Below are 27872 nucleotides of genomic sequence, written 5' to 3'. Positions count from 1 at the left end.
ACCAGGTTTTAGTTTTATTGATATTTGGTATCGTTTCCTTCACTTCTTTTTCATTTATTTCTGATCTGATCTTTATGATGTCTTTCCTTCTGCTAACTCTGGGGTTTTTTTGTTCTTCTTTCTTTAATTGCTTTAGGTGTAAGGTTAGGTTGTTTATTTGAGATGTTTCTTATTTCCTGAGGTAGGATTGTATTTCTATAAACTTCCCTCTTAGAACTGCTTTTGCTGCATCACATAGGTTTTAGGTCATCGTGTTTTCATTGTCATTTGTTTCTAGGTATTTTTTGATTTCCTCTTTGATTTCTTCAGTGATCTCTTGGTTATTTAGTAGTGTATTGTTTAGCCTCCACGTGTTTGCATTTTTTACAGACATTTTCCCTGTAATTATTACCTAGTCTCATAGCATTGTGGTGGGAAAAGATACTTGATACAATTTCAAGTGTTTTAAATTTATCAAGGCTTGATTTTTGATCCAAGATATGATATATCCTGGAGAATGTTCCTTGAGCACTTGAGAAGAAAGTGTATTCTGTTGTTTTTGGATGGAATAACCTATAAATATCAATTAAGTCCATCTTGTTTAATGTATCATTTAAAGCTTGTGTTTCTTTATTTATTTTCATTTTGGATGATGTGTAATTTTTATTTTTTAAAAGTTTCTACCAGTTATGCTTGTTTTGCTGTGGGGCAGGTCTGCCATTCTGGAAGTGGAGCCTTTCTTCAGTATCTGTATTTCAAGCGCAGGAAGAAGGAAATGGCTTTTGAAGTAATCAGGTGAAGAACTCTCTTAGATTAAAAAAACTTTTTTCCATTATATATTATACACAAACAAAAACCTAAGTAATGTATACTGCACACTTAGAATATGCTAGTCATTGTTTTGAGCACTCAGAAAATATTAACACATTTAGTCTTCTGTAAGTTGCATAGGTTGCTTTATCATGCTCATTTTATAGATGGAAACAGAGGCCCAGGAAGTTTCACTGATTTGCCCAAGGTTGCATAGCTAAGAAGTGGAAAAGCAAGGATTAAATAAAGGCAAATTTGCTCCACAGGCTGCTTTTTATTTCACATTTTTCTATAAATAGATAACTAGATACTTAAAATTTGGTTCATAATGTTAAAAAAACATCATTCCTGTTTTTACTTAGGATTATGTGGTAGTCATATTTTTTACCTTAAACATTCTTTGAAAATAGTTTCTAATATTTACCTCCATAATCTTGTTCCATCTTGCAGTGTCGGAAAATGCTTGTCTCATTATCTCCTCTCCTATCACTAAATACAATACTGTCTTTTAAAATATAATTGTCATTCTCTTTGTGAAATATTTTTTCTTATGGTTGATATATCTTATATCTACATTTTATTTTTACATTTGTTTCATTACTTAGTATTTTAGTTCAGGCTGCTGTAACAAAATACCATAGACTGGATGACTTAAACAATAAACATTTATTTCTCACAGTTCTGGAGGCCGGGCGGTCCAAGATCAAGATGCCAGCAGATCTGTTGTCTAATGAGGGCCCACTTCCTGGTTTGTAGATGGTCATGTTCTTGTTGTATCCTCACATGACCAAGAGAAAGATAACTAGCTTTGTTCTCTTCTTATACAACCACTAATCCATCATAAGAGCTCTGCCCTCGTGACCTCATCTAAACCTAATTAACTCCCAAAGGTCTCACCTCCAAATACCATATTGGGGTGAGATCTCAACACATCAATTTTAGGGGGAAACAAACACTCAGTCCATGCACTAAGTGAACAACAATGAATTTTCTCTTACAGTTCTGGGGGTCAGAAGTCCAAAATCAGTTTTGATTTTGCACCAAAATCAACGTATCAGCTGAGCCATGCTCCCTCCAAAGGTTCTAGGAGAGAATTCTTTCCTTGCTTCCTCAAACTTCTGGTGGCTCCAGGCATTCCTTGCCTTGTGACCACCTCACTACTGTCTCTGCCTCCTTGGTCCCACTGACTCATCATCTTCTGTCTCAAAAATTCCCTCTGGGGCTTCCCTGGTGGCGCAGTGGTTGAGAGTCTGCCTGCCGATGCGGGGGACATGGGTTCGTGCCCCGGTCTGGGAGGATCCCACATGCCGCGGAGCGGCTAGGCCCGTGAGCCATGGCCGCTGAGCCTGCGCGTCTGGAGCCTGTGCTCCGCAAGGGGAGAGGCCACAACAGTGATGAGGCCCGCCTACCGCAAAAAAAAAAAAAAAAAAATTCCCTCTGCCTCTCTCTTATAGGGATAGATATGATTGCATTAGGGCCCATCGAGATAATCCAGCATAAGGATTTAAGATCCTCAACTTATTGCTTTTTCCATGTAAGGTAATATTCATTCTTTTTTTTTTTTTTTTTTTTTTTTTTTTTTGCGGTATGCGGGCCCCTCACTGCTGCGGCCTCCCCCGTTGCGGAGCACAGGCTCCGGACGCGCAGGCTCCGGACGCGCAGGCCCAGCGGCCATGGCTCACGGGCCCAGCCGCTCCGCGGCACATGGGATCCTCCCAGACCGGGGCACGAACCCGCATCCCCTGCATCGGCAGGCGGACTCTCAACCACTTGCGCCACCAGGGAGGCCCAATATTCATTCTTTTACCACAAGAATATACTTGTAGTATACACCAAATGAGATCTCTGTTTTTCCTGTTACATCTTAGACAAATGTCAGAAAGCTGTTAATTTTAAACTACAGTCCCAAGGCACCTCCAGAGACACAATTTAAAAACCATTATCAGGGCTTCCCTGGTGGCGCAGTGGTTGAGAGTCCGCCTGCCGATGCAGGGGACACAGGTTCGTGCCCCGGTCTGGGAAGATCCCACATGCCACGGAGCGGCTGGGCCTGTGGGCCATGGCCACTGAGCCTGTGCGTCTGGAGCCTGTGCTTCGCAATGGGGGAGGCCACAACAGTGAGAGGCCCGCATACCGCAAAAAAAACAAAACAAAAAAAAACCCCATTATCCAACAATGGATATCCAGAAAATTGAATTCCCCTACATAAGAGAATTATCTACAACATCACAGTTTAAAATGTGGTATTAAAATCTAAGTAGTGCATTTTAACCTAATCCAAACATTCCTTTAAAAGAACAATTCAATGTCCTTCTGCAAAATGATAAACTGTTTTCTACAATCAGGAATCTTTAAAATTCAAGATATCTTTTAAGTTCAATTTAGTAACACACACACACACACACACACACACACACACACAGATACTCTCACTACCCACCCACCCCCGCCCCCGGCACATAAGCCTATGCAGAAGAACATTTATATTATTTAGTCTGCTCTGGGAGGCCATTTCTAAGAGTTATGAATACAGAGTAATGAGACTACATTTTTCTTTAATATATAATTTCATACTTAACAGGCAGATGGGTGTTGTAACCCATTAGGGTAAGCAATTTGGTAAATATATACCTTTTTATATTTTGCCACTTTTCAAACTATATTTGGAATTCTTCTTTTAGAAATTTCTTCTATATCAGTTTATTATACACTGAAGTCTTATTTTTAATGGCCACACTTTCTTTAAAAAGTATGAGTTTCGCATCCTAAGCTCACTCATAATTACTATTCACTGAACTTGAGATAGTTACCTCTTAGTTTTAAAAAGCAAAATTACCCTATGTAACATGTTTTTGCTATTACTAAGATTATTTTAAAAGAACATACCACATTAGACTATATGCTGCTCAAATCCAGTGAACAGGCTAGCACCAAGGCTGGTGCACTGTAATCTGTAACAATTCTGTCAAGCTGATCTGTTGGTCACAATGGAGACACTCTCCAAGGAAGAGTTATGACCACTACATAATAGGCTGAGCCGACCAGCTCTCCAGTCACCTTTGTGCAGTCTATTCCATGCCACCCATAACCAAAGGGACCTCTTCTAAATGTTGACTTGATTCAAGGACAGCTTCACCACTATGACCAAGCCAAATCAGGTAGAAGACAACAGTCTCACTTTGCCATGATACAAGATGGGTTCAGATTCACTAGAATTTAGTCTAGCTCTTTAGAGAAGAAAGGTTTATAGAGAAATTCTGCATAAATCTACTCAAGCCACTCATGAACTAGTTATTCTAAATAAATTAACTGACTATAAAGGGGCCAACATCAAGACATCAGGCCTTGGGCCAGATGAAGTGAGTGATGCAGTGAAAGGCTCTTTTGGAAGGTAGACCAGTATCCTTGGTTCAGCCCAGTATCCATTCTATGTCCTTGTTTCTCTGGGAGAGTCGTGGGATACAACCAGAACAACAAGGGTTCACCTGCAGATACTTTCTGCTGGTCCTCCCTTACCTATGAAATTTCTGGTCATTGATTTTAAATAATTTTAAGTGTTCAGTTTCCATTTATCTTTATCACCTCTGAGAAATTAAAATCATGTTCTGTTTGGCTACTAATGCCAGGATCCATATTTGGTTTTATAAACTCTTCTTGGTTTTAGTTTAGTTTTTTTATCAGCTTATAAATTTTATTTGTTTATCAATAAGAACTATTAAAGCAGAATGTTATAAAACTTCAGTCTAGTTATATAGCATCAGAAATACTTAAATTAAAAAAATCGACGTTAGACAAATAAGTAAGAAGTTTTTAGAGCTATATTCAAAAATACTTTAAACAAGAATAAAGTCTTCACAAGGTGGCTGCCACTCACCTGTGTAACACTTATGTGAATGCTTATATTCTAATGGATATAGGTAAGAAGGATGATGAAATGAAGCAATGCTTTGTGAAAAAATAATAAACAAAAATTAGCTTTTACAGTGACACAGATTCTTAAGGATTCCTCTCAAGAGTACAGACATGCTCCAATTACAAAGTATTAATATATTTCACTGGAGGTTAAATAAGCCAACATGTCTCACAATTCATATGCCTCTTATAGACATTTTTGTAGAAATGAAACCAAACCATCTTATAGACTATCAGTCCACGGGAAAGGGAAAATGTTTTTTGTCATGAATGATCTTGCAGGTTGTGTTGGTTATTAACTATTACCTCTCAGCTCCAAATTCATCCTTTTGGTCCTCTCTATAAAAATGGATCTAGGTCCTTAAATATTTTTTCTCTGACAACTGCACCATGTGAAGTTTTGTCAAGATGGGGCACTGGAGAGACACAGTAGAGAGAGCAGCAGGAAAGGGTTTTGCTCTCCGGTGAGCTGGCTCAGCAGCAGTTCCTCTGGCAGGGCATGGGCCACAGGTGGCTGCCCCAGTGTACAGTCCTGAAGCAAATGCAGTCTCCCCAGTGCCTGGATCTTGCAGGCAGAGAGGCCACTAGAAGCAGCAGCTTCCCCAGCACCAGTGTTGGCTGGTTTTATGTGGAGCGCCTCTGTTAAGATACCTCCTCAGCAAGTTCCGGGGAAGGATTTCTGTTTACTTCCATCAACGAGGCACCACAGTGACTTTTCTGCCACGCAGTGAACCACAGCCAGGTTCTCTGCAACAAAGTCCGAACCTCAGTCCCAAGGGGCCTCTTCTCTGGGTATTCCAACTCAGCCTTCGGGCTAGTGGTTATTAAGCAGATATATTATATCTGCTATTATATCTGCTAATAGCAGATATATTATATCTGCTATTCTGTATTCTACAGAGTTCTCTTTACCTCGTCAATCTCTCAGTTCCAAGCCCCTGTTATATTTACAGTCTTTTCTTTTAAACTTTCCCTGTTCAAATCAACATGTGGTGCCTCTCTCCTGACCGGACCCAGGCTTATCCAGCAATAGAAAGCATTGTTTTCCAATTCTTTGTGTATCTTAGGATAAATATCCCTACTAACGATTAGCTACACTGATGTAATTTTTAAAAAAATCAGAAAAAGTTGTTTTAAAGTATATATATTTTATTTATGTAATCCTCTATAGCTTTCAGAACCACATGAAAAAAAGAAGAAAAACAAGTAAGGATGTTTTCTCATTTAATATTATTCATCTATAGGAAAAAGAAATCCAGTTAAAAATATGAAAAATGTGAAGCCAGACTTGCATGAAGAAAATACTTGCCTAGTTTGTGTATAGCAGAGAAATAAAAGAATCAAGTCAATTTTACAAACCACTAGAAATGGAATAAAAAAGAAATGGCCTCATCTAATGAATGAACTTCAGGTAATATTTTCATTACTTATTCTGTCTTGTTAATATGAGTAAAAAATATAAATAAACATTTATATAATAGAGCAGATTCAAATCAAACAGCATAGAGCAAGAAATAAGGGAAAAAGAAAATATTTTCACACCTTATTAAGTGGGCTGACATGAACAACTGCTAGCAAACAGCTTTATAAGAAACTTAAATTATGAAAAAGTTTGCTCATTTTTATACTTTATCTAATTATCTAAAAACAATCTTCTCATTCAATATAAAACATGCACAGAACCTAGCAAATTAATAAATGTCTTTCTCAAAGACTCTTACATGTAGATAATAATAATATCAACAAAAAAGATCTCTCCTAACGAACTATCAGAAAGAGAAGTTAAGAAAATAATCCCATTTACAACTACATCAAAAAGAATAGGAATAAATTTAACCAAGGAGGTGAAAGACTGTACACTGAAAACTATATGACATTGATGAAAAACTGAAGAAGACCAATAAATGAAAAGATATTCTGTGCTCCTACATTGGAAGAATTAATATTGTTAAAATTTCCATACTGCTAGTGATTTCTGTAAATGTAATCCTTATCAAAATCCCAATGGTATTTTTCATAGAAATAGAAGTAAACAATCCTAAAATTTGTATGGAACCACAAAAGACCCCACATAGTCAAAGCATTCTTGAGAAAAAAGAACAAAGCTGGAGACATCACACTCCCTGATTTCAAACTATACTATAAAGCTACAGTAATTGAGGGCCTCCCTGGTGGCGCAGTGGTTGAGAGTCCGCCTGCCGATGCAGGGGATACGGGTTCGTGCCCCGATCTGGGAGGATCCCATGTGCCGCGGAGCGGCTGGGCCCGTGAGCCATGGCCTCTGGGCCTGCGCATCCGGAGCCTGTGCTCCGCAACGGGAGAGGCCACAGCAGTGAGAGGCCCGCATACCGCAAAAAGAAAAAACAGAAAAAAAAAAAAAAAAAAAAAAAGCTACAGTAATTGAAACAGTATGATACTGAACTAAAAACAGATACATAGGTCAATGAAGCAGAAGGGAGAGACCAGAAAGAAACCTTTGCATAATTGGTCAATTTATTTACAATGAAGGAGCCAAGAATATATGATGGAAGTAGCACAGTTTGTTCAAAAAATGGTTTTGGGAAAACTGGACAGCCATATGCAAAAGAATGAAACCAGACTACTATTTTACACCATACACAAAAATTAACTAAAAGTGGATTAAAGACTTGAATGAAAGACCTAAAACTGTAAAATTCCTAGAAGAAAACATAGGCAGTAAGCTCCTTGACATTGGTTTTGTTGATAATTTTTTTGAATCTGACTCCAAAAGCAAAGCAAACAAGAGCAAATGGGGCTAAATCAAACTAAAAAGCTTCTGCACAGCAAAGGAAACTCAACAAAATTAAAAGGCAACCTACTGAACGTGAGTAAATATTTGCAAATGATATGCCTCTGATAAGGGGCTAATATGCAAAATACATAAAGAACTCATACAACTCGATATCCAAAAAACAAACAAAAAAAACCCCAAAACCCAAAACCAAAATTCAGAAACAAAAAACCAAGCAACCCAATTAAAAAATGTGCAGTGGACATGAGTAGGCACTTTTCCAAAGAAAATATGCAGACTGCCAATAGGCACATGAAAAGATGTTCAACAGCACTAATCATCAGGGAAACACAAATGGAAATCACAGTATCACCTCACACTTGTCAGAATGGTTATTATAAAACGACAACAAATAACAAGTGTTGGTGAGGATATGGAAAAAAAGGAATCCTGATGCACTGTAGGTGGAAATGTAAATTTGGTGGAAAACAGAGGCTCCTTAAAAAATTAAAAATAGAAGTACATACAATCCAGCAGTTCCACTTCTGGGTACTCATCCGAAGAAGAAAAAACACTAACTCAAAAAGATATATGCACCCTTATGTTCATTGTAGCAGTATTTATGATAGCCAAGAAATGGAAACAACCTAAAGGTCCTCCGATGGATGAATAGGTAAAGAAAATGTGGTATGTACACACACCATACATACACACGAATATTATTCAGCCATAAAAAGGAAGGAAATCTTGCCATTTGCAACAACGTGGAGGCACCCTGATGGCATTATGCTAAGTGAAATAAGTGAGAAAAAGACATATCATATGATCTCACTATTATGTGGAATACCAACAAAACTCCAAGTTTATAGATACAGAGAACAGATTGATGGTTGCCAGAGGCAGGAGGTGGAGGGGTGGGCGAAATGGGTGAAGGGGGTCAAAAGGCACAAACTTCCAGCTATGAAATAAATAAGCATGGGGATATAACGTATGGTATGGTGACTACAGTTAATAATAGTGTACGGCATATTTGAAAGTTGCTAAGAGAGACCTTAAAAGTCCCCACCTCAAAAAAAAAAAAAAAGTCCTCATTTCAAGAAAAAAAAATTTTGTTAAGGAGGTGGTGTTAACTTACCATAGTGACTATTTCACAGTACATACAAATATGTATGTACATACAGTACATACACAGTACAACAAATCATTATGGTGTACATCCAAAACTAACATAATGTTATGTGTCACTTATACCTCAATAAAATATTTAAAACACATTAAAAAAGCCCACCTTCGTTTCTACCCATCCATCCTGTACCACCCCTCAAATTCCAAACTGCAACTCTCTGGAACAGACAGCAAGAATATGCAGATTAATTAAGGTAACACTGCATGAAAAATCCTGGACCTGCAAGCCATGGCCCAAGATTATTGAGATATGTAAAAATTAGCAAGAAACTATTTCTTTATCTAAAGGAACACTATACATGAAGCAAAGAAAAAGCACTGGTTAGACATTAGAACCAGAGAGTGTCATAAAATCCAAAAATGAAACAAAACAAAAATACCAATCAGTCAAACAAACAAACCCCAAAACAGCCCTTAATAACTTCCAGGCTTTTAAAACAAAAGAAAATGAATGAATTTCTCATGTGTTTCAAGGATAAATAGGCTCTTCCTGTCTCTAGTTAAACAAACTCTTCAGTTGAAGGTTCTGACTGTACAATTTTGTAAAGTATGACTGCCTGACAGGCAAAATACAGGATGAAAATAAAGATAATAGTAATTTGGTAACAAATTATAAACACCAACTGGCCACCAGCACTTCAAAGTAAACATTAGTTAGAGTCAGTGGGGTCTGTGGTCACAGTGTTACAGAGAAGTACTATCTTCTGTTTTTAAAGTATGAGTAGCTAGAACCTTATCAATAAAGAAAAAACAGAAACGGTAGGGGACTTCCCTGGTAGCACAGTGGATAAGAATCTGCGTGCCAATGCAGGGGACATGGGCTCGATCCCTGGTTTGGGAAGATCCCACATGCCACGGAGCAACTAAGCCCATGTGCCACAAATACTGAGCCTACACTCTAGAGCCCGTGTGCCACAACTACTGAGCCCATGTGACACAACTACTGAAGCCCACGCACCTAGAGCCCGTGTTCTGCAACAAGAGAAGCCACCGCAATGAGAAGCCCACACACCGCAACAAAGAGTAGCCCCCGCTCACCACAACTAGAGGAAGCCCGCGCGCAGCAATAAAGACCCAACACAGCCAAAAAAATAAATCAAATTAAAAAAAAAAAAAAAACAGAAATGGTACTACTGAGAACAAGCAGAGTGACTAAAGAAGCACAACCAATGAGTTATTTCTCTTAATCTCATTCATTTTTCCTAAAAGCACATTCAAATCAGCATTTCGTATTAACACAATAATGGATCATCTAACTTTAGCTTTTATATATTCTCTTCTCCTAACAACATCACTATGAAAATAAATATGGAAAATTTTCATTTCTCTGCAAACTGCGATAGGTAACAAAGTATAATGTTACTTAACTTTAAAGATACACACAACAGATAAGCAATTTTCCATGACCTTACACATGAATTTGGATAAAATCTCACCGTAATCTCTTTGCTGGTAGAATGGCCTATCTATGAATACATATTTTGACATAAATTGTTTTCTATTTCTCAGTTTTGTGTCTCAGATTTCAGAGGAGAAAAATGAAGAGTGCATTTTCTAGAAATGTGAACACTAAGCAGCAGACAGGAATGACAATTTAATATTGTAGGTATTACTGGTCTTTGGCTCAAAAACTCTGACCCTGAAAATCCTGTGTCAAGATGCTCTTCAGGGGTTTCCCTGGTGGCACAGTGGTTAAGAAACCGCCTGCCAATGCAGGGGACACGGGTTCAAGCCCTGGTCCGGGAAGATCCCACATGCTGCAGAGCAACTAAGTCCATGAGCCTAGTACAACTACTGAGCCTGTGCTCTAGAGCCTGCGAGCCACAACTACTGAGCCCTCGTGCCACAACTACTGAAGCCCGCACGACTAGAGCCCGTGCTCCGCAACAAGAGAAGCCACCGCAAAGAAAAGCCCGTGCACCGCAACGAAGAGTAGCCCTCGCTTGCCGCAACCAGAGAAAGCCCAAGCACAGCAACAAAGACCCAACACAGACAAAAATAAATAAATAAATTTATTTTTAAAAAAAAGATGCTCTTCAATAATCCCGCAGTGGGTGGAGCCCCTTTATATCAAGGGGTCAGAAGAGACATTGGAATGTCTATCTGACCATATGTGAAATTTGAAAAAGAAAACACTATCTTCAGCTGAAGTAGTAATAAGGTCGAAAGGAAAAAGGAATGACTAACTAACTAAAGCTGTAATCCTAATAATTTCCACAATTTTAACTGAAACACAGTTTTAAATTCAATTCTTAAAGGATTAGTACTTTGATCTGTGATGAAAATTTAATGAAGACTCCACAGCCAGTTTTTGCTGATTGTAAAAGAAATAAAAAAATCTCATTTCATGATAACAAACTCCATGAGCACTGTCAAAATTTGTTCTTTTATTTAAAATATCCATTTGAGAAAAATTTCAAATAAATAAACATAAATCAGTAATCAACTTGTTTTACATTTTTTTGACATGGAGATGATTTTATGTTATTTAAAATGGAATTTAACCTGTATTAAAGTCAATTTTCCACTTCAATCAAGACTTCTATAGAAAAATACTGCATGTTTGTTCTTCCTATAAAATACAGCAATTATCTATCTTATTTATTATTTCCCAAAAGCAAAATCAGCCCAATTTCAACACACCACCGGAATTTAGGAGAAAGTTAATACAGGCACATTTGCAGTTAAGGATAGCACATATGTTTTATCTTGCCTTCTAAGGCTGTTGGACTACAGATGCCAAGGATGCAATGCTGAAAAGGATTATCAGGCTCAACATAAACACATACCACAATCAATTAATTATGTCTGCTATGAACACAGGCAGCATACACACATGACATAGTTCACCATCCCTCCTGTGGAAGCTGTTGGTTTAGAACACATTTTAGTGGTCAGACGGCCCTTGGGTTCAAATCCTGACCTCTCCACATATTAGGTGTATGACCTTAGACAGATTACTAGCTTCCTTGGCTCTAAAATGGGAATAATAATCCTTAAATTTGTCAGAGCTAAGTTACAATGAACATGAAGACTTAAATACAACCTGGCATGCAGTAATTACTTTAAAATAGCTATTATTAGTAATATTATAGGAGTTTGAGTCTTTCAGGGCTCATTAGTTTCTGATCACTGAATGCGATCTTGAAAGGCAGGTCCCTGCCCAAATCTGCTGCTGTGGTGAGTGAGCTCTCACTCAGCAAGTCACTGAATTTACGGCACCAGCCAGCTGTGGCTACATCTGCTGAGCAGAGGCACTGGCAGCTCACGCAGGGCACACGGACACAACTCCACGAAGCAACAAAGGGCCAGGGCCACCCTCTCATATTCCCCAAACCAACGCTACAGGTCTGAGGTTTGTCCACGCAATACAGAAATGTGCCATTTACTCAGAATGAGGTTTAGGAAAATAATGGTTACAAAAATAGAACCTTTTTACTCTTCCTGGGACCACTCACCTACCTACCAAGTATGGGATAGGAACTGGTAATCACACTCTTCTAAGAATTTCAGAGTCTTAATCTAGGCCTACTCAACACCAGCTGCAGTGAAAGAAAACAGACTTCAACCAACATGAAATCTACTTTAATGACAAAGTATATATATATATATATATATATATATATATATATATATATATATATATATAAAATGAAAAAAAAGACCTTTAAAAGTTTAAAGCTAGATAGAAAATGCTTATGATATATAACCAGGAGAATGAACAATATCACTAAAAGGAAACTAGATCCTTTTATTATAAAAAGTTTTCAACAGCTAAAAATAGTGTCAAGTATTACAATATTGCTTGAAATTCTGACTCCATGGTTATGATTTCTAATTAATAGGGTTGGCTACTACTCCAGGTCTTATTACAGTATATTTTACTGTGCCTGAGTGAATCTGACTGGAAAGCAATGAAAATGGAAGGACATAGGATTTAAAGAGTCAGCAGACCTGGGTTCACTACTTAATTTAACCTTTTAACCCTGAACTTCCGTAAACTCATGGATGCTCATTTCTCCATCTGCAGAATACCGATAAGACTATTTCCCTCTTTAGTTTGCTGTGAGCATCAAACTAGACTCTTCTACTTCAAAGTGTTATACGGACACTAAAATGCTGTCCCACCAGGTGACTATTGCTAGAGAAGCCACATCGTACCATGGGTTTATGAAACATTGGAAACAGGAGAGAAGCTGGGAGGGCAGTGCCGTGGGCACACCACACAAGAATAAGCCTTCTCTCATTACTGGGCACAACTGCCAAGCTCCCTGAGGGCGAGCCCATGCCAACACAGACCCTGTGGATAACAGGCTACTGACTGCACGGAGATCTTGACTGCATGGAAACCTTTAATTTGATTCTATAAATTTGGGTGGAGGGACAGAGCATGAAGATGGACAAACACATGAAACGAAATATCATGGACAAAGAATGCCCAAGAAGAAACAAATCTGGACACTAATCACAGTCCCCACCAATTTTAAAAAATCCAACTCACTCACATGATTACTAAAGATATAAATAAATAACAAAATAATATATGAGCACAGTTATGTTCAGGTGTCAAGAGTGATATACAGACATGAGGCCGGATGGGAAGATGTCTTCTATTCCTCCATCTTCAGAAATACAAGCTGTTTACAGCCATTGAAGAAAGGCTAAATAACTACAGTTCATAGAGCCAACACTCAAGCATTCATTGCTGGTTATAATGCTACTTGGGGAAGAAGCGGAGATCGAGTTTCCTCACTTTTAAAATATTAAATGCCTGACAGCTTTTGTTAAAGTATTAACAAGTGCTAAGTGCTTTGAATGTATCAATTTATTTAATTCTCATAATAATCTTAAGAGACTGGTACTATTATTGTCCCTACTTTTTAGAAGAGGAAACCATGCCACAGAGAAGTTATAAAACTTGCCCAAGATCATACACCTCATTAGGGGAAAAGCCAAGACCTGAATCTAGGCAGTCTGCAACCCTGATTTAATATATACTCTACCATCTAATAAAATAAACAATTAAGTAGAATATATACTTGTTTCAAAAAGCATCTCCTAAAGGCCTACTATTGCTACATGTATGATAACAAAACCTTTAAAGACACTAGATTTAAACAGAAGTTCATGAGTCATCTCCATTTATTAGTTAATTAATCATGTCATCACATTTATTTGACTCAGGTGCTTGTGGGATTGGACGTAAAAAGGAAGCAAGGGCCTAGGAGAATAACTACCACTATCAAAAATAATATGCTCATCTGGGAAATATCTGACTAATCTATTCCAGTCTTCATAAACAGGATTGATCCTAACCAGCCTCCCTTGTATTCCCAGTCCCTGTACCCTGGCCTCGTAAGGATCCAACAGTCCCTTATGTTGCCCCTTGTCTATCCAAAGGCTCCAGTCAACTATCTCCTGCTCTGCCATCACCAACAACAGAATTTTGCAGCCCAGAAACACTTTTCTTCTTCATCAAGTCCTTTTTATGTTGGTTCCAGTGGATGAAGTCGACTAGACATTAAGGGGGAAGAGGAATATCTGACTAACTAAAGCACGTTAAATTCATCTCCAGCTGGTAGTATGAGAAGAGATAATTAGGACAAAGAGCTTTCCTCCTGTCCCTTGAACAAATCACAGTGCCCATTCTCAGGGCTGGGGGAGTTCAGGGGTGGAAAGCAAGGCACAAAGTGTAAGGAGGCATCATTGTCAAGTGCCAATACTACCTGCCCGACTCTGAGACTGAGTGCCTCCTCACATTTTGTGCCCTCCTAGGTGCCTCACTTTACTTATTCTAAAGACCTTGCACCATTCTGCCTGCAAATCAAAACGGTTAAGATGGTCCCAGTGGACAGGAAGGAAAAACTTTAGCTGCTCTGTGGTCACTGCCTAAGGAGAAGCGACTGGTTCTACCTTCCCTTCTAATTTTCCACTGATTTCTAATTTAGTTTCTGACTAAAATCTAAGCTCTTGTTTGGTGGCTGACCAACTTTCCTAAACAAAAAACAAACACTAGTGAGTGAGAAAGCCTCTGGCCCCAGGGCCTCAAAACCCATTAGGTATCAGTTAGCTCTTCCAGGGTTACGGCAATCAGCTGCCTAGAAAACAAGCACTACAGCCACAAGAGCCCCGTGGGGGACCAGGGTGCCGGCCTGCCCATATCTGCTCCAACATCACCACTCTGTCCACTGACTTTTATACTGGATCAGAGAATAAACCAGTAGCTACCTTACCATCTTAAAAACAGCAAAAACAAAAAACAAAAACAGCTTTCTTCTGATCCCACTTTACCCACTACCTATCCTTCATTTCTTGTCCCTTTTCGTTTTCTTACCTCCCACTCTACTGAGCCCGTTCCTGTCAGGCTCTTACGCCCATACTCCACCAAACTCCTTCATCAAGGTCACCAATCACCTTCATGGCGCTAAATCTAGAGTCAGTTTATCCCCCCTCCTCCCAATACACTTTCTGCTTTTGGCTGCTGGGACACGGCGCTCTCCTGGTTTTCCTCTGTCTTCACTGGTGTCCCTCCTCAACCTCCTCTTCTCTATGCTGTCCTGCTGTCTGAGTGTCCCACATCTGTCCTTGGTCCTCTGCTCTTTCTATCCATATTCACACCCTGGGTGATCTCGTTCAACTTACCACAACTTGAAATGCCATACACTCGACAATTCCCACATTTACATTTCTAGCTCACTTCAGCCTCACATCCAGATGCCAGCTCAACGTTGGCACTTGGTCCAGTAGGCAACTTGAACTCAACATGCCTCAAAAGGAACTCTTGATCTTACCTCCCTAATTTTGTTGCACCCACACTCTTTCATCTCAGTTCAAACCACTCAGAATGCAGCCTTTTAGGTGCTTAGGCCAAAAGGCCTCCAGTTAATCCTGACTCCCCTCTCTCACTACCCATCATCCAGTCTGTCAGGAAATCCTGCTGGCTCCACCTCTACCCACCCTACCATGCTCTCCGCTGAGTTACTCCAACAGCCTCCTGACGAGTCTCACTGCTTCCACCCGTGCTTCCTCCACCTCCAAATCTCCCATTCCCAACACAGAAGCCAGAAAGAAGACAAATAAAAGAAAACAAACAGAGACAGGAACTTAAATACGTAAATGACAAGACATAATGAAGTACAGCTGACCCTTGAACAGCATGAGTTTGACTGTGTGGGCCCACTTATATGCAGATTTTTTTTCAATAAATACTACAGTACTACATGATCCACGGCTGGTTGAATCTGTGGATGCACAGCTACGGATACAGAGGGCCAACTGTGGGACTTCAACATCCTCAAATTTTGGTATCTGTGGTGTGCCCTGGAACCAACCCCCCACGGGTACTGAGGGATGATACTCACACCTATATCCTGACTCCAACAGTTATAAGTGCAGGCTGCTAACAGGTATGTTGATAGGAAACTCGAATACTACAAGGGGCACTGCTGTCTAGGACACAGTTTTTTAAGTCAGGGGACAACTCTTTTTCAAGTTCTGCATTAAGTACGCTTTCCCTTAATTTACATAATAGTTTCATTCCTGGGAAACGAATTGTATTTTAAGACAATGCAAAAGTGCTTTGTGTATGTGTGTAAAAAGTTATGTCCAGTTGTGGACTTTCACTGGTAAAGCACAGTGGGCCATTTTAAAGTTTTTGTGTGGGACTGACCTGTGCATGATAGGATGCCTGGCCTCTCTGTCACCCATTCACTAACTGCTGGTAGTATCTCTTCAATCACTGTAGCAACCAGTGATTGAATGTCCTCACAAATGGCATCGCAAATGTCCCAAACACTCTTGGTAGAGGAACCTCTCCTGCTTAGAAACACTACTCTAGAAATAAAGTCTACAATCCTATAGCATCTGCTGATTCATAGTTTGATCAAAAGAAGTGTGAGCAACATTCTGAAAAGCACAAAGTGCCATCCATCTTGAGCAAGGGATTAAAATTTATTCAAGAATATCCTAGTATATCCATCGGTTCTTAGCCCAGATGGTCCCCTTGTCCTAACATGTTGGTGAGCTTGGCTCTCTTGTGAGATGGCGGTGGGATTATAATGGCTGGCAACTACACATGTCACATAACTTGAAACCTTGGGAATTTGCTACTATGTAAATCCATTTTGCAGTATGGGGAAGTACCAGTGTGCAGGGAAGAACACTGGACTGATTGGGAATCAAATGATCTGGGTTGTAATTCAGGCTCTGCAAACGAAGAGATGCATTTACCTATTTGACCGATCTTTACCTACTGGCTAGGCAGCACTGGGACCACAGAGAAGAACAGAGAATTTTTACCCTAGAGAAGAAGTCTAGAGGGCGCAGATCAGTCCCCAAATGCGTCTTCCTTTCTTCAACCTCAAATCTGAATCTTCAAAGTACCTTCCAAGTAAAAAATAAAATTAAGATTTTATGTATATGCTTGCAAGATGCCATGGTGTTTTACAGGGAAAATACAAAATGACACTGGCATGATGGTGCCAGAACTAAGGTAAAGTCACCCATGTGACATTATTTTGCTTTTCACATGAGGATATAAATATAACATTACTATATGAAATTACTACTTGGTTAATAGTAAAAATCACTATTTATATTTCTGCTTTTTGATATAGTAAAAAGATAGAGAGTATACATTCAAATGATCCTTGAAAGCAAAATGGAATAGAAATAGCAGTTAATACCAGCCTGTTTTTCTGAAAGCATTATTATTTGTTGTATCAAAAAAGTAAAATCTTTAATCATTTCATCCGTCACACAATTCCCATTCTGACAAGGCAAAATTTGCAAAGAATCTGCAAAGTAAAATTGTCCAGTGGCTGGAGCAGCTAACAGGAGAAAATGTTAAAGTGAAAGGGACATTGAATCAATGGCCTGGAAACAGTATAGCTTTGAATGTTATCTATTCATACCTATTTTTTTTTTTTTTTTTTGTGGCCTCTCACTGTTGTGGCCTCTCCCGTTGTGGAGCACAGGCTCCGGACGCGCAGGCCCAGCGGCCATGGCTCACGGGCCCAGCCACTCCGCGGCATGTGGGATCTTCCCGGACCGGGGCACGAACCCATGTCCCCTGCATCGGCAGGCGGACTCTCAACCACTGCGCCACCAGGGAAGCCCCATACCTATTTTTTAAAGTGAGAATATTTTAAAGTAGCAATATCCTTTTGAAGAATAAAGATATGTTAAATGTTTAATTTCTTGAGACTATAAAGAAATTATCAAGAATAAAAAGTGTGAATAAATTTTCTCCTTACAGAAATATCTGAAGTTTAGGTTACTCCAAACCATCAATATTTCTACTTATCCTCCAACTAGAACTTTGTTTACTTATAAATAATTTTAATCCTTTCAATTACCATAAAGCCCAGAGCCCCTAAAAGAAAAGCTTGTTTCTATCAAACTAGAATAAGAATCCTGTTTTTTAAAATCAGCCATCTCCTTCCCATCTGTATTCATATTCACACCAAGATGTACTTGTTTATCCCCAAACACGTCATGCTCCTTATGTGCCTTTCTAGATTTTGCACATGCTATTTCCCAGGCTATTTTAGAAGGCCTTCTGCTGCCTCCCTAAAGACCTACTCACTTTTAAATACTCAGCTCAAATGATCTCCACAGCATCTCTCCTTAACCTCTGCAGTTACAGTACTTCCCCATGTGCTCCCATAGCACCTCCTTCATTCCACTGTTGTGTAATTCATAACATGACCATAACCATTCACCACCTGTCTATCCCCCAGTAGACTCTCTGTAAGCCAAAAGACTGGGCAGTACCATGTCAAAAAGAATTGTTAATGAAATGAACAGCTATGGAAAATTATGGTGAAAGCCTCTTATCCTTCCGCAAAAGATCCAAACCTTAAGGTCTACTACTTCCTCCAGATTTGTATTATTTATTTATTTTTGCATATTGATTATTTATTTATTTGGCTGCATCGGTCTTAGTTGTGGCACACAGGATCTTTTGCTGCAGCTCCTGGGCTTCTCTCTAGTTGTGGTGGGCGGGCTCCAGTGCGCTCCGGCTCAGTAGTTGCTGCATGTGGGCTTAGTTGCCCCATGGCATGTGGGATCTTAGCTCCCCAACGAGGGATCGAACCCTCGTCCCCTGCATTGGAAGGCGGATTCTTAACCACTGACCACCAGGAAAGTCCCCAGATTTGTGTTATTTATAAATTAGTATAAGAAAATCAAATTTGGTACGTATATTATGTATATTCTATCAATTTTCAAGGTTGAGCTAACAGATTTTTTCCCAAGGGAAGAAATACATCTCTACAATTGATGTCCAAAACAAGTACTTTTGATTCACATGTCTATTAAATGCATATAAACATTCATACTTAACAGATATTTACTAAAAAAAAAAAATTCCCCTATTTTAGATTATGATTCATCCAAAAAATAGGAAGCACAAAAGAAAAAAAAGCATACCAGAGAGCTTACAGGGAAAGTAGGTGTGGTTACTGAACACCACAATTCATGCCTTTCAATGTCAAAAAGTGCTTAATTGAAACAATACAGACTAAACCTCCACTGTAAACTGTGGAACCATGTGTGCAGTTAGTTATGATTGCCACCTACAATGTCCGGTCAAAAGAAACAGAAAGGAAGTATGAGAGGTAAGTGCATAACGCAGCAGAAACATCTATACACAAAACTTACCCATCAGTGCCACTAAGGTAATTTGCACAGATGGCGAGGGGATTTAACAGGTATCCAATTTCCAGATGTATACTCCATGCTTTATGAGATCACAATTTCATTTCATCTTTACAGCCACCCTGTGAGATAGTTATTGTTAACCTCAATTTAATGATTTAATGATTTCTGATAAGCTCAGAGAGATAAATGTGACCTCACTTGTCCCATGTCCCCCGTCTCACTCAATGGACAATGGCCCGAGTCCTCTGAGCCTGCACCACAAACCAGGCACTAGGGATACAGGTATACCCAGGGTGACCACTCATCCGGGTTTGCCTGGAACAGCAATGGTTTACATTGTTATCACAGCATAATTACCAACAGTACCATGTTTCACTCTCCAAAGTGCCTGGTTTGAACAGTTATATAGTCAGTCTCCTTAAGTATAAAACAGTGAAAGTCTACTTACGTAAAAATATATCTAGCCTGTGTCTGAAACAAGACTGAAGCATTTGGGAAAAATGGCACTATTTTAATAAAAATGATGACAGCTATCATTCATTGGATTTTTTACATACAAAATCCTTTACATATATAATTTACTCTTACCCAACATGCAAGTGAGAAAACTGCAGTTTAGAGAATTCAAGGTCACACAGTTAACAATGGGTTAAGCTAACTGGTACCCAGATTGATGAATCCTGATGATATGTGGCAATTTCTGAAACTACAGACACAGCTCTTTGGGACATCCTGGAAGGAAGGGACAAGGATGAAGTGAGGGGCCAGGGAGACTACCAAGGGTGTCTTTCTTGCAAAGTGACTCTCTTTCCTCTAACTCCTTGGTCTTTAGTGGAACCACTAAGTGGGGTTGTGTGTGCGTGTTTGAAATAGAAACCACTTTTAAAAGAAGTAGGTTTAACACTGGGCAAAAGTGAAGACCATACACAGAGGCAAGTCAGACAGATGAAGGGATGCTCACTTGACACAGGACTCTAGACTGAGCAAGATCACAGGGAGATTTTCATAAGTTTTGAAACTGGAGGTTCAGGATAAGTTTCCCTAAATTTCTAAGAAGCAAGTACACCCCAGCTGAAATATGAAAGAGAGGAAGAGCGAAAGAGACGGAGTGTGTAAGTTCAGCTGTTGATATAACATGGTATTACTTGGCAGTAAAAACTTTGTTTTTCCCATCTGATGTGAACCTTTTTTACTTGGTGAGACTATATATTCCTTAAAAGCAGAAACCATGAACTCCATCCTCTTCTGTAACTGTCACAAAATCCACTTTAGATAAAAGAAACTGTCTTTGCAAAATTAGAAAGAGGGTTATAACATTATTACTACCTTAGTAGATCTTAAAAACAAAAAATGATTTTGTATATTCTCCCTATTGCATTCAGGGAGATGTAGGCACTGCCTCAATTTACTGGGATAGAAACCAGGTCATAGAGGATGACTCTACTAAAACGACAGTCACCGGAGCAATCAGGAGGAGATGCGATCACAGTCTCACGTAATTACATACTAAACTCATTTTTACAAACTCAGACACATGGAAGAATGCAAACCAGCAATAAATATTCACTGAACTCTGACCAATTCAACGTGTAATCTGATAATCATATCTGCCTTTAAGATTATTCTGGCAATTAAAGGAGTCAACCTGCAAAGAATCCTGTGTAACACACACACACACACACACACACAGCTACACATTTCAAAAAACATAAATACATGTTCTTTGTACATGAAGATATCCAAGAAACTGTTAACAATGGTTACCTTTGATTGAAGGATAAAAAAATGAAAGGACGTAACCTTATTTTGCATTTTATACCTTTCTATACATTTTAAACTTACTGGATTACTTTAAGTTAGTAATTGTTTTAAATACAAACGTTAATCCTTAGTCACAAAGGGGCTGTGGTGCCCACAAATCCATTAGCATTACTGAAAAAAACAAGGTCACCATTAAGAGCCATATTCAGGAAAAACAGCACAAGTAAATTAAACAAAATAATACTTAAGACTTGAGAGGCACAGTATCTCTGTGAAAGAGGAGACGGGATAGACGGGAGACTGGTTATTTCCTAAAAATTCCTTAAATTTCCTGCCCAGATATAATCATTGTAAACAAAACAGAGGAGTCAATGGGGAAGTGGAGCAGAGATAAATAATAAATCAAAGTTATCTGTGGAACTAAAATAAATGTCCTAATTCTCTCATTTAATCTATAAAACTTTAACTTTGATTCAATGTCATTGGCAATCAATATTTGAACATTTAAGCTGCTGTGACACTTGATATAATAGGCACAAGGAAAGGGCTAAGATTTAAACCTAGGGGCACACTGCTCTTTATCATTCCCAGGGATGCTGGACCCCACCCTTCCAGGGAACATGATCCCAGATACACAGGTATATACCACAGTCTAATATGAATGGTAGCCTGGAAATGCAGTCTGTTCAACCCTGCCCAGAGACTGATGATCTTGATTCATTACTTGATTCTGTGTATAGTCCATCTCAATAAACATATCTTTATGGTCATTTTTTTTCAATAAGGCATATGATGAAATCTTAGACATTTGGTCAATCTTAGATTTAAAAAAAAATCTACTTTCAAATTTCTGAATAGAAATACATTTGTTTTAGAGAATCTGTAATAATAATGTAACATTAATAACTACTAATTTTTATTTTTATTTTATACTGAAGTATAGTTGATTAGCAATGTTGTGTTAGTAGCAGGTGTACAGTGAAGTGATTCAGTTATACATATATCTGTTCTTTTTCAAATTCTTTTCCCATTTAGGTTATTACAGAACATTGAGCAGAGTTCCCTGTACTATACAGCAGGTCCTTGTTGGTTACCTATTTTAAATGTAGCAGTGTATCCACGTCAATCCCAGACTCCAAACAAGACATACAGATGGCCAAGAGGTGCAAGAAAAGATGCTCAACATCGCTAATTATTAGGGAAATGCAGATCAAAACTACAGTGAGATATCACTTCACATGAGTCAGAATGGCCATCATCAAAAAGTCTACAAACAGTAAATGCTGGAGAGGGCGTGGAGAAAAGGGAACCCTCCTACACTGTTGGTGGGAATGTAAATTTGTACAGCCAGTATGGAGGTCCCCTTAAAAAACTAAAAACAGAGCTACAAACTAATTTTTTGAATTGGCTGTTGATTATTTTCTTACTGATCTTAAGTAGTTCTTTACATATGGGTATTAACTTTAGTTATATATATGATAATATATATATACATTATATAGAATACTTTTTGTGATTTGACATATGCAAATTTTAATTGTTTTATTTTTGATATAATTACATATATGAATCATTCCTTTTTAAATCTTTGCATCTGTATTTTAGTTTATCTTTCCCTAAACCCAAAATCAGATATGAACATTTATGAACATTCTCTTCTAGTATATTTATTACTACATTTTTATATTTATAATATAATTTTTAATCAATAAAACATTCTTCTTGGCTTTCTATTCTGTTTCACGTATTTGTCTACTTTATCATCATATTATTATTATTTTTTACAGTTGGAGAATATAGCCAATATTTTATAATAGCTTTAAATGGAGTATAATCTATAAAAAAATGAATCACTATACTGTTACATCTGAAACTAACATAATATTCTAAATCAACTATATATATTTTTCATTAAAAAAATTCTGTCTTTGACTTCTGATAAATTGACTGTAATGCATCTTTCTGTGGATTTCTTTGGGATTATTTTATTTGGGATCCTTTTTTTTGTGAATTTTTGAATTTTATTTATTTTTTATACAGCAGGTTCTTATTAGTTATCCATTTTATACATTAGTGTATATGTGTCAATCCGAATCTCCCATTTTAATTACTATCTTTATATAAATATGTTTTGGCTCTTATCTTATAAATACAAAATTCAGAATCACTGACCTGTGAAAATTTCCTGCTGAGATTTTGATTATATTAAACTTACAAATCAATATAAAAAGATCAAAAATAATTAATGAATTGTCTTCCATACTGAGTCTCTGCACCCTGAGAGAAAAGTTTAATGGTTTTTCTTCCTAAATACCATTTGCATTTCTCACAAAGTTTAATCCTCAGCATACTTTTTGTTGCTACTATGAATGGGCTCCTTTTTTCTCACATTTTGGAACTAGTTATTATTACTATATACATCATGATATTTCCATTATTTACAATGGAACTTTACTACATTCTATGATTTTTAGTTGACCGTCTCTGTGATTTTTTTCATTATCTACAAAGAATTTTATCCTCCTTTCCAATAGTTCTTTCTCTTACTCCTTTTTCTTTTCTTAATACACTAACTAGATATTTCAAAGCTATTTTAGATGGTAGTGATGACAGCTGGTATGTTGCTAATTCTAACAGGAGATAAAATTTTTGTGTTTCACCATTATTAGTATTTTGGCTATTAATAGCTGGATCCCGATTTTGTTTATAAAATTATAGATACTTCCCATAAAATAGAAAGAGTAAATATCTCGAAACTGTGAGATAATGGGTGATTTTATTTTCCTTCACATTTTCACAGTAATTATCTAGGATTTCTAAATCTACCTTTCTATATTTTAGAATTCAAATTTTATTGATTTATGTTTTTAAAAAAATCATCCATTTGATTAAGTTTCTCAAACATATGTGGAAAAGATCTACAAAAGTATTATTACTTTTCATTTACAGATAACTACAGTTATATCCCATAACTGCTAATTTTGTATATATTTGTAAAATTAGACTAGCCACAAACACTTCCAATTTATTTTCCAAGTTTCCTAAAATGAATGGACACACACATCCTTAACTCACTATTTCTTTCAATGTTCCTTGCTTCAGGAGAACATTTTTAACTCCAAATAATCTTGGTTAGCAATCAGTATCTTGCAGAAGGTAAGAGAGAAGCAAACCCTAAAAAGTTTTCTCTTTAGAAATAACACTGTACTGTTCCTTGTAAAAGACAGCAAATCTAAAGATAATGTCTGGATACAAATTTCTCAAAGTAAACTTATTCTGCTAATAAAAATGATACTTCATCCTTTTTGTTAAAATACATTCATGCTTATTAAGACTACAGTACGAGATGCCATAAAATAAAATACTAACAATTTGATATTAGGAAATTCATAACATTCCCAGATCAGAGCTCCATGAAAACCAGATTCTAATACTGCTAATATTAAGACTTGCATGTTAATAAATGTTTGTGGCAATCTCTTCAAGTCTTCATCAAATCCTGTTTCTTTCATATTTCATTAAGTAACCATTATACTGAACCTGTCTTACCATCTGAAATAGTTTGAGATACATTATCAGAAAAATATATCAACTTCCAATACAAACAGCTAAATTTTTCATTTTTACTCTACCAGGGAAGTTTCAAAGCGCGAAAAAATGCAAACTGCTACCCATTTTCTAAAAACAGAAATGAAATAATTAGGTCACAATAGATGGCTTCTTTCTTAGAAAAAAAAAAGATGATGATGAATGCAACTGGAATGTTTATTGTCACTGAAATTCTTCAGGCCTGGATTCCAAGTTCATGTCTTGATGCAGGTTACTATGACAACTTAAATTACAGAAAATATCCCCCCTTCTATCAAGTTGTTTTCTCCACAAGGCCATTTCAAGCCTCCTAAAATCTGTATGCATGGATTACTTATAACAACAATAAACATCTCTTCACAAGTTTTATTCAGAAATGCCCCCATCTAAACCCTTAAAACCAAGAACAAGCATATAAAAATAAATTCCATTAAATCTACAAGGGACAGAAAACCTAACCTGAAGATACACGTACAAAGCTTAAAATATAAAATGTTGAGAGCACTCTGAAACTACTCCCCATTAGCAGAGGCACAGGGTGTATTACCACCATATGCTTCATTACAGAAACGATGGGAAATCACTTGCAAGGCAGTTTTCAAAGAAGATTATAGAACTAAGCCTTGTTTACCATTATTTTCCCTTCACTAATGCTTTTTACAGGGAAGTACCAGAAAAGGAGGGTGGGAGAATATTGCAGTCCTATTTAGAACAGAAAGAGAAACAAGCAACCTGTAAAATCTAAACTTGTTTTACCTCATCTGTCTTTTACACAAAACATGGACTTTATGGTCTGCTCTCACACAGATTCAATTTTATAAACCTAACAAAAATGCCTTGTGATAAATAACAGTGTGAATTATTCTCTATCCTCATTCTCTAAGAGAATAATGGCTTGGGAATAATTGCATCACTATGGAGAAATGTGATTTAGTACAGATATTCTGATTTTAAGACAGTAAAAATTTAAAGTAGCTCCTTAAAAAAAAAAGAGGTAGTTTTACAATGTAGCAATACTAAGAATTTTCAACGCTGGTTTTGCTGCTCATCAAAGTTAACATAACTAAAACTTAAATGCTTCCTTTGGAAAGGTTTAGGGAACTCATATACCCTGTTGGTATGAGTAAACTGGCTCAGTATCCAGCATAGGCAAAGAAGTTTTGTTAAGTTCAAACAAAGCTTTATTTAAAAAAGAAAAACAGAGCAGTATGCTAAATGCTCAAGGAGTCGCTTTGCTCTTGAAGTCAAGAATCAGACTGTTACTAAGCATTTGAGAATAGCAAAAAATGAAAACTCCTCAGCAGTAAACTCCAAGCAACTCATGTATCTCTCTCCTACCTGTATTAGTAAATAAGTACTAGCGTTCCAAGAGAAACAAAATAACTGAAGTGTTCAAATCCAAATGTACACAATCCCTAAACTTAAACCTGAAACACAGTTCCTTCTTGGTGTAACTTACATATAATGCCTCCTATATAGAAAATAATGAGTGTGTAAAAGAAAGATCTGCAGAACAGCTTCATCAATAATGGAAGCTAAAACTAAAATTTAAGTGACTATCCAATCATGGAGGAGAACTTTGGTCAATGGAGCTACATAATACATTTTTTCCTTATGCTTTTCTTCTTTTGACTGTATTACAAATAGCAGGGCACTACAAATTAGCAGGGCTCATCTAGGATTTTTCAGCTCTCACACGGATGTAATGAAATCACCTTATTAGAATCAGACTATCTTTTATTCTCAACACTTGGAGACTTTTAGTCATGGTTTTCCCTAATGCCCGAGCAATGTAGCAGAGTCCACAGGAGAACTGAACCAGTGAGGATATGAACTTGTGTTTTTAGGAATCCGCTCCTTCCACAGAGTCTAGCAATTACTAGAAGGCTCTAAGGGGAAATTAGTTTATGTGAGACCTTCAAAATTCATCATCTGGGCAAAAATGCAAGCACATAACTTTTGCAAGTGAGGGACTAAGGAATTTATGTGACAGCACACTGGTTGGTGCCCTTAAAGAGTTTATTCACCTGTAAAATGTGAACAGTTTATTCGTAAGTCATTCACTTACTACAAACAAGGTCAAATTACTTCCCCTCCTGAGACCAATAAGTCACTTTAATGTTCAAGAGACAAGAGACTATACACATCAAGCATACAAAAAGCAAGTGGAGAATAATTTAGTTGTATATTCCCACCTCAAGGGATTTTGTGCCCCCTTTATTTAATGAAGCCTATTATTATTATTATTATTATTATTATTATTATTTTTGCGTTTCGTGGGCCTCTCTCTGTTGTGGCCTCTCCCGTTGCGGAGCACAGGCTCCGGACGCGCAGGCCCAGCGGCCATGGCTCACGGGCCCAGCCGCTCCGCGGCACGTGGGATCCTCCCGGACCAGGGCACGAACCCGTGTCCCCTGCATCGGCAGGCGGACTCTCAACCACTGCGCCACCAGGGAAACCCTAATGAAGCCTATTATTGACACTGTTACAGAGATGGAAGCTCAAACTACAGGATATATTTCAGACTTACCAAGACCTTCTAACCTTTCACTGTTAGAAATACTCCACTGTTCTAAAAGAGGCTGCCGATTTAAAGCATTAGTAGAACAGTGCTCAGGAAGCCCAAGACTGGTGATACACCAGTTTGCAAAATTTTGCCTCAGACCCCAAATTTGAATTTCGAATTTGTAACATAGTGGCAACTATTGCTCTTTGTACTTATTTAAATAAAGGGTTTATAAATGATGATTCACCAGTGAACACAATCTCTGAAAGTCTCCCAAGACTTTGAAAAGTTTTCTTGAAAAAGTCACTGTAAGTGATACTCTTCTAGGATGTATGGAAGGAGTACACATTTTCAGACTCACCTTGCTGTGCTGGAGTCCCCAGGTGGGAGCAGTGTGAGGTGGCCTTGAGGAAGGGGAGAGCACCAGACAGGTATTCTAGGAGGAGCTACACAGGCACCTGAAAAGGTACACAGTGTCCTTACAGTCCTGGCTAATTTTTATCTTAGAAATGCTAAATCACCCCATTTTAACTTCTAATCAAAGAGCAAAATACACAAGCTTTTAGCTTCAAATGGTTTTTCCAAAAAACATTTTTCCTCCCCTCTTGGGCCCTCTCCACTAGTCATTTGAATTGCAGTACTTGTGGGGTAGACTGGTTTGGTTTGAATTAGTATTTTTGTGCCTTTGAAAAAGGAATTTTAGTTGTTTCTTTAAAA

At 37.8% G+C, this 27872-nt stretch overlaps 1 protein-coding gene across 5 annotated transcripts in view; it reads right to left on the bottom strand.

Moving 5' to 3' along the window:
• The window catches only part of RASSF8 (Ras association domain family member 8), a 131062-nt gene that overhangs the window by 60828 nt on the left and 42362 nt on the right, over positions 1–27872 (bottom strand). The window contains exons 2-3 of one of the 5 annotated variants that reach the window (XM_060112601.1): positions 27517–27613; positions 16937–17020 (exon numbers count right to left, since the gene is read on the bottom strand). The exons of 2 other annotated variants lie outside the window; for them this stretch is intronic. The gene's annotated coding sequence lies outside the window, so the exon portion shown is untranslated. The remainder of the gene's footprint in view (positions 1–16936; positions 17021–27516; positions 27614–27872) is intronic. 2 more of the 5 variants (XM_060112602.1, XM_060112605.1) reach the window with 2 other exon arrangements.

This window comes from Mesoplodon densirostris, chromosome 11 (genome assembly GCF_025265405.1).
Source record: "Mesoplodon densirostris isolate mMesDen1 chromosome 11, mMesDen1 primary haplotype, whole genome shotgun sequence".
Classification (NCBI taxonomy): Eukaryota; Metazoa; Chordata; class Mammalia; order Artiodactyla; family Ziphiidae; genus Mesoplodon; species Mesoplodon densirostris.
This window is presented reverse-complemented; position numbering and strand designations above follow the sequence as displayed.